At 47.4% G+C, this 14,624-nt stretch overlaps 1 protein-coding gene across 1 annotated transcript in view; it reads right to left on the bottom strand.

Annotated features, from left to right (window-relative positions):
* Window positions 1-14,624, bottom strand: part of acap3a (ArfGAP with coiled-coil, ankyrin repeat and PH domains 3a) — a 305,216-nt gene that overhangs the window by 129,708 nt on the left and 160,884 nt on the right. The window lies entirely within an intron of this gene.

A 14,624-nucleotide genomic window follows, 5' to 3' on the forward strand; every position in this document is an offset into this window, starting at 1 on the left:
CACAATGGAATGACATCTCCTACTGATGACAAGGAACCTTACTTCCAGCTCCCCAAAATCATTTAGTTGGCAAATGCACTGAGAAATACAGAGCAGAAAGGCCCAAAGTATGGGCTGAGTTAATTGGTCGTAGGCAGTAGGAGAGTTACAATTGACTTTGGTGACCCAGGGCTGGGGAGAAAAAATATCAGCCCAAAAATTACCAGATTTATTGAATTTAATTTCACAACTTTCGATGGTGGGTTTCAACTCTCAGTCTCTGGGTTGCTAGTATAACCACTATACTAACATACCTGTATATGTTTTGGGCATTGGAGTGAGTGCAACTGTGATTTCCCCCATGGCTGAATAACCTGTCAACATTCACTATTTAGGTTCACACATGTAAGAACAGCCATTTGGGCAAAGTACTGGATGCCAATGGCATCTTCAGAACTGTCCTCTAGCATGAGTGAGGAGAGGAAAACGTTGGGGGAAGAACTTATGTCAAATTCAGCCATTGCTTTTAGAGTTTGTATATAGAATTAATATTCAAAGCAAATCGGGGAAAAATGAAAAGGACATTGACGCTAATCAACATTACTTTTGACTGCTGTTTAAGAGCCACACTAACTAACAATTAGATTGCCCATTGTTAGGATATGAGTTCTTGCAAACAGTTAATTATTCTCAGCATGGCCATCATTTTCCAGGGCAGACGTTACCATTAAGTTCAGTTCTACTTTACCCAAAGCTGCTTTTCAAGGCTCAGTTGATCCGGAATTTCATGAGAGCAGCTTTCTGAGAAAGTGCACCATTACCTTTTACATGAAACTGTAATGAAATGCCATTTCAAATTGGGATTTAAAACAACCCTCCATTTGATTATAAAGCACTGCAGGCTTGAAATCTTGACTAGCTGCATATAACATCCATCTGGTGATGGCAAAACCACAGAATTCTAATTATATCACACGGAGACATGCAAATGCAAGCAAAACAGCAAGGAGAGCCAAGAGACAAATGCAGCTGTTTGCAAAGACAAAGCACGGAACTCAAGCGCTGTAGTCTTTATTTCTTAGATATCAATAGAAAGGAAAAGGAGCAAACTTACTCCATTGTTCTATTAATGTTTGCTGCTACCAATTAAGTGGACAGCTCTGGTTTAATATGTAGTGTTTGTAAACACTGAAATGTCTACTTTGTTTCCAGAAGCTTGTTCTTTTAAGTGTGTAACGCCAAAGGCCATTTTCATTTAATTGTACGCACACACCACGTATATAAATAATTGTACACACACCCCATGTATATAAATAATTATATACACACACACACACCATGTATATAAATAATGGTACACACACCCATGTCTTCTCTTTCAGAAAACAAATTGTTTCAGTACTTTATAGATAATGCTGTTGTAAATTTTCGTAATGATTCAGTGGCTGCTCAGTGTAGAACTGAACCATACAGAACAGCAATGTCCCTATATTTGTTGACCTCAGCACAGATTATGGATTGAATATTCCTGCACTAGTAGGTGAGCAAGAGTAACTCAGGGTTACCATTGCCGTCCTGGGGCACGTACGTCATTTCAACTTGGCATTTCCCCAGAAAGGTCTGTTGAGGTACAGAATTTTGGGAATGAAGAAAGCCATATGGTGGTGTAGCTCGAAGGTGCACACAGATGTTGCACCTCCAGCCCATCATTTGTAGCTGCTTTGTTTCCCCCTTTCACTCCCGAGTGGATTATGGATCCATCTGCTGAAGCTCTCCTCCTCTACCTCACCCAAGGGGCCACTCTTCAGCTAGGAACGTCAGCAGATTATTGAGCTGTGGGGAAAAACACAGCTAAGCCCGATCTTGTCCTCAGCTAACATTCACAGGTACACGCTTTGCAATGTGAGTCACTGGGTGGTGAGCAGGAGTGAATATTCCCCCCCTCCCAAACACAGGGGTGTCGAGACCTAATGCATCACACCTGAGATCAGCTGCTTCAGCAGAGATCAGCAATGGAAGCTGAGATCTTCCTGCTCTGTCTGACTGAAGCTCAAATTGAGCCGTAGGTAGAAACTCTAAAACTTTATACCCTGGAGAAGTCTCTAGAAATAGTGAAATCAGTTACACACTTCACTGCTGAAGCTCTCACTGTGATATTAACCGCACTGACCACGTACGGTTCCTGTCTATTCATCAGGGCAGATGTTAGGGGCGGGCTTATTTACCTAAACTTAGCAAGACTATCATTATTTTCACTACAGCTGTAATTAGGTTAAGCCACAGAAGTTCAATGAGCTCAGATTCAGTAGTTCTGAATCTGGTTATGACTTAATCAGCACATTACATATCATTATAGCATTCCTCGTCAATCAGAAGCAATGTTCAGCAGTGAGAGAAGACATCATCAAACCACTCAGTCATGCCTGGAGCTGCACTCTCCCGGGTCAACTGATTTATACAGACTGAGAGTTAACCATCTCCAGGGAGAAACCAGTCACAGGCCCAGCCTTTCCCGAGCAATCACGAATCACATTTAAAATGCACTTCAAAAAGTTCATCATTTATTTAGAACGATTTCTAATGGCTGAATAACAATTCGCACAGATTTTAAGTGCTGTCAGGAGGTGCTGAGAGTGCATTTTCTCAGCTGCACCTCATGTGACCTTGCGGTTTTAGTGAACGGCTTCAGAAAATAGAACAATTCTTTCTCATCTTGTTGTTATCCCTGTAACTACAGTGCGAGAGTATTCAACTTCCAAATTAGAAACTCTAACTTGAATCAAAGTCTGAATTGATTTCTACTTCTCCTGATCTTGACCAAGTCACCTGAGGAAACAAACATATCCAGGGAGCACTGCACCATTAAAGAACACAACTAGCCATCCAGCACCAATAAAACCCAGCTCAATCCATGAGGGACATGTCACAATTGGAGCAGAATGGAGTCTGGAGACAAATGGATGTCCACATCCCAGGTATGCTATTTGAATTTTGCTGTCTCTAAATTTCAATGAGAGGGTGTAACTCAAATTCAGATCAACCAAAACTCAAATAAGGATTGCCTGGAGGGAAGTTGTTTCCTCTGGCAAACCTCAAGATCACTGAATCCTCCTGGTTGCTCTTCCCTCAGATCACCTCCGATGCATCGATGTCCTTTTGATGCAGGCTGTTCCAAATTGCACACAATATTCCAAATGTGGCCTCACCAACGAACTAAATAAGGTTAGGGCAATCATTTTGATTTATAATAAGTGACCTTGAGATATGCCCCTATGCTTGGTTAGTCATTTTGGTAACTGTAGTACAATCCAATAGCAGTAACACGCTACCAATGCTGAGATAAACATGTGGAAACACTTAATACAATGCAAAAGAGTTATGATTAAAAAAGCACAACCAGCATTCTCATTCATCTAAATCTGTCTGAAGTTCATCCAATTTTCCATCCAGGATAAACAAAAGTTCAGCCAATTTATAAAGTCTAGTGCTACCTTCAGTCATCCCCAGAAGTGCAATGTTCCTTTCCAGTGTACTTCAGTTTTATTGATAGCCAACAATCCTCCTGCAGGAAAATCTTGATTGCCAGTAAAAAGTTACTCTCTTAGAAATTTCATCAGGAGAGAGCCGATTGAGTTTTACTCGCTGACAGTATGATTGAGCAAATAACAGCACAAATTCAAGTTCGCTCACAGACGATTCAGTCCTGATTGAAAGTAGTTTATTATTGACATGGAGCCAGAGAATGACTTGAAGTTCGATCCACACAGGAGCTGCGTTGCAAAAAGTGGATTTTGATCCTCAGACTATTTTCAGTCGCTGAACTGGAATGAATGATTATTTTAATTGTACTTTTTAAAAGCAATCAGTGTTCACATAGAGATTAAAGTATTTTACAGTTGAAGGCATCGGTTTCCATTGGTGTAAGAGAATAATATCACTGCTCCTAATGCACAAAAGAACTTGACAGGCTCATTCACATTCTCACTTTAAACAGATACTAATTTTACTGCAACAGAAATATTATTCCAGCAGGTCTGTACCAAGAAGTTAGGATATTTGGGATTCTTTTTCCAAGCAAATTTTATTGTAATTTTTAGTTGAACATGGCAACTGGACTTTGGAAATGTAACATTTTAGGTTTTACCAAAATCAAACAGAATCAAACCAGTCACAAATGAACAAAAAAAGATCAATCTGACACATTGGACTGGTGAACCAGTGCTTTGTGACACAGGTGGTGCAACACAGGGTTTGGACCCCTCCAGGATCCCACACTGCAGCTTCCAATCATAACCAGGTTTTCAAGGAAGATGAGCAGAGGCCAAGTACTGCTTCACAAAGTGACAGGGTAGATCAGACGGGTTACCTCACACACCTCCCAGTAGCCAGGGGGAAAGGTTACCCGGTCATCACTCAGTTAGGAAACGGTAAGAAGGTAGGAAGACAAAAAGAGCCAGAGAATAGAAGTGTTTATAAAATGTACCAAAAATTTTATAAAATGTACCAAAAATTTAGTTTACTGTGTGCCACAGAAGCGATTGGGTGGTATGTTTTGTCGTGTTGTTAGGTGTAATATATTTTATAGTTTGGTTCTGAATAACGATTAATTGATATAATTTTAGACAGATGTTTAGAACACAGAATAATTGCACTAGATTCGACTGATCAACACTATTAACATCAGACCAATCAGATAAAGATGCTTTTATATACTGGACTGGTTTCAATAAAGTGTTATGCTTTTGAAAGGACAGACTAGTTTGCTGGGTACGTGTTTGCTCTAAATGTAGAACCGAGATAAAATAAATTATATCTGCATAGTGGCCAACCGCTGACGATCAGAGTGGGCAGCTCGTTTTTTCATCTTTTTCACTTCAGCTGCTTTCAGGGCTCCTGAGATGGAGGTGGAGTGTGGGGTGTGGGATGGAGTGTGGGATGTGGGATGTGGGATGTGGGATGGAGGTGGGGTGTGGGATGGAGTGTGGGGTGTGGGATGGAGGTGGGGTGTGGGATGGAGGTGGGGTGTGGGATGGAGGTGGGGTGTGGGATGGAGGTGGGGTGTGGGATGGAGGTGGGGTGTGGGATGTGGGATGTGGGATGGAGGTGGGGTGTGGGATGGAGTGTGGGGTGTGGGATGGAGTGTGGGGTGTGGGATGGAGGTGGGGTGTGGGATGGAGGTGGGGTGTGGGATGGAGTGTGGGGTGTGGGATGGAGGTGGGGTGTGGGATGTGGGATGTGGGATGGAGGTGGGGTGTGGGATGGAGGTGGGGTGTGGGATGGAGGTGGGGTGTGGGATGGAGGTGGGGTGTGGGATGTGGGATGTGGGATGGAGGTGGGGTGTGGGATGGAGGTGGGGTGTGGGATGGAGTGTGGGGTGTGGGATGGAGTGTGGGGTGTGGGATGGAGGTGGGGTGTGGGATGGAGTGTGGGGTGTGGGATGGAGGTGGGGTGTGGGATGGAGGTGGGGTGTGGGATGTGGGATGGAGTGTGGGGTGTGGGATGGGGTGTGGGGTGTGGGATGGAGGTGGGGTGTGGGATGGAGTGTGGGGTGTGGGATGTGGGATGGAGGTGGGGTGTGGGATGGAGGGGTGTGGGATGGAGTGTGGGGTGTGGGATGGAGTGTGGGGTGTGGGATGGAGGTGGGGTGTGGGATGTGGGATGTGGGATGGAGTGTGGGGTGTGGGATGGAGGGGTGTGGGATGGAGTGTGGGGTGTGGGATGGGGTGTGGGGTGTGGGATGGAGGTGGGGTGTGGGATGGAGGTGGGGTGTGGGATGGAGGGGTGTGGGATGGAGTGTGGGGTGTGGGATGGGGTGTGGGGTGTGGGATGGGGTGTGGGGTGTGGGATGGAGGTGGGGTGTGGGATGGAGTGTGGGGTGTGGGATGGAGTGTGGGGTGTGGGATGGAGGTGGGGTGTGGGATGGAGTGTGGGGTGTGGGATGGAGTGTGGGGTGTGGGATGGAGGGTGGGGTGTGGGATGGAGGGTGGGGTGTGGGATGGAGGGTGGGGTGTGGGATGGAGTGTGGGGTGTGGGATGGAGGTGGGGTGTGGGATGGAGTGTGGGGTGTGGGATGGAGGGTGGGGTGTGGGATGGAGGGGTGTGGGATGGAGTGTGGGGTGTGGGATGGGGTGTGGGGTGTGGGATGGAGGTGGGGTGTGGGATGGAGGTGGGGTGTGGGATGGAGGTGGGGTGTGGGATGGAGGTGGGGTGTGGGATGGAGGTGGGGTGTGGGATGGAGGGTGGGGTGTGGGATGGAGGGTGGGGTGTGGGATGGAGGGTGGGGTGTGGGATGGAGGGTGGGGTGTGGGATGGAGGTGGGGTGTGGGATGGAGGTGGGGTGTGGGATGGAGGGTGGGGTGTGGGATGGAGGGTGGGTGTGGGATGGAGGTGGGGTGTGGGATGGAGGTGGGGTGTGGGATGGAGTGTGGGGTGTGGGATGGAGGGGTGTGGGATGGAGGGGTGTGGGATGGAGGGGTGTGGGATGAGGTGTGGGATGGAGGGGTGTGGGATGAGGTGTGGGGTGGGGTGTGGGGTGGGGTGTGGGGTGGGGTGTGGGGTGGGGTGGGGTGTGGGGTGGGGTGTGGGGTGGGGTGTGGGATGGAGGGTGGGGTGTGGGATGGAGGTGGGGTGTGGGATGGAGGGTGGGGTGTGGGATGGAGGTGGGGTGTGGGATGGAGGTGGGGTGTGGGATGGAGGTGGGGTGTGGGATGGAGGTGGGGTGTGGGATGGAGGTGGGGTGTGGGATGGAGGTGGGGTGTGGGATGGAGGTGGGGTGTGGGATGGAGGTGGGGTGTGGGATGGAGGTGGGGTGTGGGATGGAGGTGGGGTGTGGGATGGAGGTGGGGTGTGGGATGGAGGTGGGGTGTGGGATGGAGGTGGGGTGTGGGATGTGGGATGGGGTGTGGGATGGAGCTGGGGTGTGGGATGGAGCTGGGGTGTGGGATGGAGCTGGGGTGTGGGATGGAGCTGGGGTGTGGGATGGAGCTGGGGTGTGGGATGGAGCTGGGGTGTGGGATGGAGCTGGGGTGTGGGATGGAGCTGGGGTGTGGGATGGAGCTGGGGTGTGGGATGGAGCTGGGGTGTGGGATGGAGCTGGGGTGTGGGATGGAGCTGGGGTGTGGGATGGAGCTGGGGTGTGGGATGGAGCTGGGGTGTGGGGTGTGGGATGGAGGTGGGGTGTGGGATGGGGGTGGGGTGTGGGATGTGGGATGGAGGTGGGGGTGGGGTGGAGGTGGGGTGTGTGGGGTGGGGTGTGGGGTGGAAGTGGGGTGTGGGATGGAGGTGGGGTGTGGGATGGAGGTGGGGTGTGGGATGAGGGTGGGGTGTGGGATGGAGGGTGGGGTGTGGGATGGAGGGTGGGGTGTGGGATGGAGGATGGGGTGTGGGATGGAGGTGGGGTGTGGGATGGAGGTGGGGTGTGGGATGGAGGTGGGGTGTGGGATGGAGGTGGGGTGTGGGATGGAGGTGGGGTGTGGGATGGAGGTGGGGTGTGGGATGGAGGTGGGGTGTGGGATGGAGGTGGGGTGTGGGATGGAGGTGGGGTGTGGGATGGAGGTGGGGTGTGGGATGGAGGTGGGGTGTGGGATGGAGGTGGGGTGTGGGATGGAGGTGGGGTGTGGGATGGAGGTGGGGTGTGGGATGGAGGTGGGGTGTGGGATGGAGGTGGGGTGTGGGATGGAGGTGGGTTGTGGGATGGAGGTGGGTTGTGGGATGGAGGTGGGTTGTGGGATGGAGGTGGGTTGTGGGATGGAGGTGGGGTGTGGGATGGAGGTGGGGTGTGGGATGGAGGTGGGGTGTGGGATGGAGGTGGGGTGTGGGATGGAGGTGGGTTGTGGGATGGAGGTGGGTTGTGGGATGGAGGTGGGTTGTGGGATGGAGGTGGGTTGTGGGATGGAGGTGGGGTGTGGGATGGAGGTGGGGTGTGGGATGAGGGTGGGGTGTGGAATGAGGGTGGGGTGTGGGATGGAGGGTGGGGTGTGGGATGGAGGGTGGGGTGTGGGATGGAGGGTGGGGTGTGGGATGGAGGTGGGTTGTGGGATGGAGGTGGGGTGTGGGATGGAGGTGGGGTGTGGGATGAGGGTGGGGTGTGGGATGAGGGTGGGGTGTGGGATGAGGGTGGGGTGTGGGATGAGGGTGGGGTGTGGGATGAGAGTGGGGTGTGGGATGGAGGGTGGGGTGTGGGATGGAGGGTGGGGTGTGGGATGGAGGGTGGGGTGTGGGATGGAGGGTGGGGTGTGGGATGGAGGGTGGGGTGTGGGATGGAGGGTGGGGTGTGGGATGGAGGGTGGGGTGTGGGATGGAGGGTGGGGTGTGGGATGGAGGGTGGGGTGTGGGATGGAGGGTGGGGTGTGGGATGGAGGGTGGGGTGTGGGATGGAGGGTGGGGTGTGGGATGTAGGTGGGGTGTGGGATGGAGGTGGGGTGTGGGATGGAGGTGGGGTGTGGGATGGAGGTGGGGTGTGGGATGGAGGTGGGGTGTGGGATGGAGGTGGGGTGTGGGATGGAGGTGGGGTGTGGGATGGAGGTGTTGTAATGGTGCATGCTGTTTGTATGTCTGCCTCAACAGGTTTTACTGCTTGCTTTCCACTCCCTCAGGAGATAATTGGCATTCAGCATCTTTCCTGTTTTTCCCCTCACTGCTGTAATCTGATCACTCTGCTTTACTGTAACTGTTCATTACACTGAGCGTCCACATGGTCACTGTCTAATATGCTGCACGTGCAAAGCTCTGCTCCCTACACTTACAAGCATTGCCTTCCTAGTGATAAACAGCTGTGCATCAAATTTTGTACTGCATAAGGCTGTGCCCAAATTCTGTAAGACAATAACCAACTACTGTCGTCCCTCTGGTCAGTTGGGGTGGGAGGGCTGGTCCCAAATAGTGCTTTATGGAAATTAAAAATGCTTCCTATTTCTCTGCGCAGTTATTTTTTTTTCTATTCCCTTCCATAACTGCAACCATTCGGGCCTCCCCACTGTGGGTGGAGCATGGAAAGGTAACATTGATCAGATATTAAATTTTCCTTCATACCTAACTGCTGAAAAGATTTGATATTTGAAAGTTTAAACTACAACCACACTATTCTGAAAAAATGACTCCCATCTCTTTAAATAATTTCGGTCAGTCTAATAGTTCTGGCGATGAGAGATTGAGCTTCCAGTCTACTAGTTTTTGAGTTCAGATTCCAGCCTTGGTTGGCACTTTGGTTCTGCACCCTTGGGAAATAACCATGAGCAAGCAGATTGGATGGGAGCAAAATTGGTACAGTTTATGGGCGTCTTAGCTTGCAGTTCCTACTTGAAGGACATAATGAAGTCTTCAGGGATGGATGGGGGAAATGAACGGAATTCAGGTAAATTTTATGGTGACTCTGAAGACTCGCCTAGGTTTGAGGAATCTCACTTGTTTGATGCGTCAGAAGATTGAGACGATGTTAGAATGTCTTGAAAAATTTCAGATAATTGGAAAAGTGAACTATGCTAATTGGGGAGCATCCATAGTCCTTGTAGTCTAAGAAAATGGGTCAATGCAGCTGTGCCAGGATTACAAAGGTCATAATTAGCCTCTTTCTGGAGCTCCATCTGTCCTCTTGGCCAAAAGTTGAGGATCTTTTCACAGCCTTAAAGAAAAGATGGACTTGCATTTACTTATTGACTTAAAGGGAGACTCCATTACTAACAATAAATCTATCTGATGTTTAAGTAGCTATATTACTGGAGAACTGAGGGGAAGGGTTATTTCTGTTTGTAAGCTGACAACAAATAAAACCAGTCAGTCCAGGGAGCAAGAGATTCCCCTGATCTGCTGGTAGTCTAGGTTAAGTTAAGTTAAATTCAGGGCCTGCAGTTAATAGCAACTGTCCATACATGACATTCCATGCAAATTCATGTCCATTCTTTCAAATGCTTCTAAGTGCCAGAAATAACTGTAGCTACATATGCAATTTAGCATGGTGTAACTTAACTCCATGTAAAATTCAATGCATTTCAATTTTGGGTTTGGTGTTGAGAGCTTTATAGCATTATAAAGTGAATACTATACTGTCGATACAGCCCAAAAACACAGGAGACCTGTTTGTCTTTAAGGATGTAAATCTGTACTAGAACACTATTAGATTATGTCTACACTTAACGGTGTAGTATTTATACTGTAGGACTTATATTGTACTTAGCAGTGTTCGATTTACTTAAGAGTGTAATATTTTTATTATACTTAATGGTTAATATTTACTTCAAAGTTAGGCCTTACATTTAACAAAGTAGTACTTATCCTTAACAATGTGGTAGTTATAATTAATGGTGCAGTACATAACGGAGAGGTTCAGGAGGGATAACAGTATCATGGTCACAGTCACAAAGGATGTCACTGGTGACTTTGGCCAGTGCGGTCTCAATGCTATGGGTTGGGTGGAAGCTAGACCCAGAGACATATCCAACTCTGTGCAGCAATGTAGGCATACCCTTAGCTCTTTACCTGTAGACTAGAGACTGTATGGGAGGAAATTAAAAATCTCAGTAGCCTCTAATACTCTCAGTAACTCTCTCCATTTTTCTGCCTAAATATCTATGAAAGTATGTTAGGATACAGAGTAGTAGACATTTCCAAGTCTTCTTGGCTTTACATTAGACCCTGATTACAGACCACATTTTAGCACTGTAATTACAAACAAGGAAACTGGAATGTCCTATAAGTAGCTGAATGAAAGTTAAATAAATCAGCATTTGTGCTGTTTTCATTAATACATGCCACATGACAGTACATTAAGCGACATTTTGTGCTCTTACCACACAGAACTGGATGCTGAAAACCAAATTAAGGGTTAACAGTATTTGAAAATATATGCTGTAACTCTGGCAGGAGACTAGCAGAACCCCAGGGAAATGGTGGAGACCTGGTTACACCAGGATACATCGCACTGGTTCCCCTAGGGTGAAGGTGGGTCACACCAGTGGGGGCCAGAGTAGGACCCCGAAGAGGAAATCATTTTCCTTTTTAAAAAAACATTTCACGGAGCAGCCCATTGCTTTTGGGGGTGGGTGGGGGGGGTGGAAGGAGACTTGGATAACCTCCCCCTCCCCCAAGGGTGGGCAAATGATTAAGTTTCCATTGGCACGGGGCAGGCGAGCGCCATGGGTGTGCCCGAAGTGGCGCTTTCACCTGGCCTGTTCCATCCTAATGAGGTTGCCCTCCTGCTGTCCCGGTAAAATCTGGTGGCGTCAGCACTGGAGAGCACGATCCAGACGTAACCACCCAGGATCGCAACCCAAGCAAATTCGGGGTTGGCGTTTGCCATATTACATAGAATGACAGAAAATTTACAGCACAGAAACAGGCCATTCGGCCCAACAGGTGTATGCCGGTGTTTATGCTCCACAGAAGTTTCCTCCCACCCTACTTCATCTAACCCTATCTGCATATCCTTCTATTCCTTTCTCCCTCACGTACTTATCTAGCTTCCTCTTAAAGGCATCTCTGCTACTCGCCTCAACTACTAGGAGCATAGAAACAGGAGTAGGCCATTTAGCCCCTCGAGCTTGTCCCGCCATTCAATGAGATCATGGCTGATCTGTGACTTAACTCCATATACCCGTCTTAGCCCCATATCCCTTAATACCTTTGGTTAAAGATAATTTATCAATCTCAGATTTAAAATTAACAATTGAGCTAGCATCAACTGCTGTTTGGGGAAGAGTTTTCCAAATTTCTACCACCCTTTGTGTGTAGAAGTGTTTCCTAACTTCACTCCTGAAAGTCCCCTGGCTCTAATTTTTAGGCTATGTCCCCTAATCTTAGACTTCCCAACCAGTGGAAATAGTTTCTCTCTATCTATCCTATCAGTTCCCCTTAATATCTTGAAAACTTCGATCAAATCACCCCTTAATCTTCTAAATTCCAGGGAATACAACCCTAATTTGTGTAAACTCTCCTCATAATTTAACCCTTGGAGTCCAGGAATCATTCTAGTAAATCTACGTTGCACTCCCTCCAAGGCCAATATATCCTTCCTAAGGTGTGGTGTCCAGAACTGAACACAGTACTCCAGGTGTGGTCTAACCAGGGCTTTGTATAGCACTCAATGTGGTAGCAAGTTCCACGTTCTAATCACTCTTTGGGTAAAGAAGTTTCTCCTGAATTCTTTATTGGACTTATATTCTCGGTGTTCTGGCACAAAAATTCCAACAATTATGCAGGATTATTCCTGGTTTGCAACATCCCTGCCACATCAGTTTAATGCCCGTGGTGCACAGTTGCATACTGCAAGCAGCCCTCCAACAACTTACCCGAGTCTCCTCTCTTTCATGGGTGAGCCTGCTGAGTGGCAGCAGGCTATTCAACAGTGGAGTTAGCCAAGTCTGCTCCTGTCCGCACCCGACATCCATAAACATGTATTTGCCAGCAGGGGTCACTGGATAATGGTCAGGAGCAGGAACCCTGGCTGAATGTTTTTTCCGCTTTACCCAAGGCAACTCAAGCCAATTGTAGGGCCCCTGCTGCTGTCGCAGCTGAGATTAGAACCAGAAGGGAGGTGAGGAGAATTTTTTTTACGCAGCGCATTGTTATGATCTGGAATGCACTGCCTGAAAGGATGGTGGAAGCAGATTCAATAGTAACTTTCAAAAGAGAATTGGATAAATACTTGAAAAGGAAAAAATTGCAGGGTTATGGGGAAAGAGCAGCATAATGGGACTAACTGGATAGCTCTTTCAAAGAGCCGGCAGCAGCATGATAGACCAAATGGCCTCCTTCAGTGCTGTATGATTCTATAAATCAGTTAACCCAGCATACACCAGGCACTGAACCTGGGACCTTCTAGTCTGTATGACTCAGTATCACGCTAGGTGGGGTATTTTCTCACTATGAAGAGTTCAGATGATCAAAAGACGTATTTCATTTAAGAGAAACAAGCGTTTTTCATCTCCTTTTTCTCTGATGACATTAAGAAACAAAAGAGAGAGTTAGAACCAAGTAAAGGTACTCATGTCTCTCTGGTACATTCTCAGTGAGATGGACACTTATCTTATAATGTTTTTTGACTAATTTTTTTTAACGCTCTTCAAGAAAGCTAAGAAATGCCAATGACTGAGAATGAAACAAGTTTTGCAAATAATGTCAGCATCAAGTAATCTTAGATCTAATACATTAAATGTGTTTAAACTCACTCACCCACCATAAAAACAAATGCTTACCCACCAAATTACCCCCATATGTAAGATACCATGAAAGGCAGCTGTGTATCCATTAAACTGTAATGACAAATGAACATATTCCCAGGAAACCCACACTGGACCGGTGTTCACCACTAAACCACAGTGCACAAATTGAAAGCCAACATCAACTATTGAAGGGGTTATTCCCGATTAGTGACTGACAACCAATCTAGGGCAGACTTTTAGAAAATGGCATTGTGCACATGAAAAATACAAACAAAATGAACCCCTGTGCACACATACCGTCATTAAAAGGCCTGGCACTGGTACGGTAGCCTAGTGGTTATAGTACAGGTTTAACAACCTAGAGGTTGAGTGTTCAAATCCCACCATGACAAGTTGAGAAACTGAATTCATTAAAGCTGATCAGTTGTGGGCTGGCGCCACATAAAATAAGCCATAAAAGCTACCAGATTATCGTAAAAACCCAACTGGTTCATTAACATCCTTCGAGGATGGGATTCTGCCACGGCGTACATGTGTCTCCAGTCCCGAGCTACGTGATTGAGTCAATACCCTCAAGGCAATCAGAGATAGGCCATAAATGCGGCCTTGCCATTGAAGGCCATGTCCAGAGAATGAATTAAAAAACCATCCAAACTGGAACTGCGCCCAATTTGAATGTCAGAATAAATCCAAAATCCAGCCATCTATCTGAAGTGCTCCAGAGACTACGAATTGGATTGAATGAACCTTCAGGTAACCACAATCAAAGTTTTCAATGAGAAGGGACGAGCAACAAACATCATTAGGAAAGTTCTGTATCTTATCAGTGGAAATCAAAAACATCAGTAAAAGAGTGGTGTAACTGGAAGATTTGATTCATAATTCTTCTCTGAAAACCTGTACATTTTTTCAAGTTACATATGCACCCACCTTTGGGGCCACATTTGGAGCCTTGTGAAGTTAGTGGTTATTTCTGAAGGGCCACCAGATTAAACTCCTGCAGAAAGTTACCTCCTCCTACAATGCACCAGCTGCCAAAACACAGAGGACTATTTTCTGTGGCCTGGTCCATATTCTAGATGCCTGAACGACAAGTTGTCCAACATGTTGTAGTCACATTTGCCACGAAATGCTGAGTAGATCAGAGGTCACTGTGTAAAATGTACTTGCTTGGTTGGGAAGCAGACCTCAGAAGATAAGCCTAGCCTGACCTGTCTGTTAGGGCAAAGGTCACCAAGCTTCAACCCGCCCTTTGCCAACTGCAGATATTTGGGATGCATGAACCAGATTCCATTCAGTTAGATCTGTTTTCAGTAGAACTGGGAACAATTGAGCAAAGATACATGAACTGAGCTTGGCAATTTGTGTTGGACATGACTTTCACAAGCTATCATTTTGAACTGGTATCCAACACACACCACACACTTATGTACATTTGTTCTGAACATTCATCTTTTCATTCGTTTTGTAATGAGTTCCAACAATATCGAC

Source organism: Heptranchias perlo, chromosome 32 (genome assembly GCF_035084215.1).
Source record: "Heptranchias perlo isolate sHepPer1 chromosome 32, sHepPer1.hap1, whole genome shotgun sequence".
Classification (NCBI taxonomy): Eukaryota; Metazoa; Chordata; class Chondrichthyes; order Hexanchiformes; family Hexanchidae; genus Heptranchias; species Heptranchias perlo.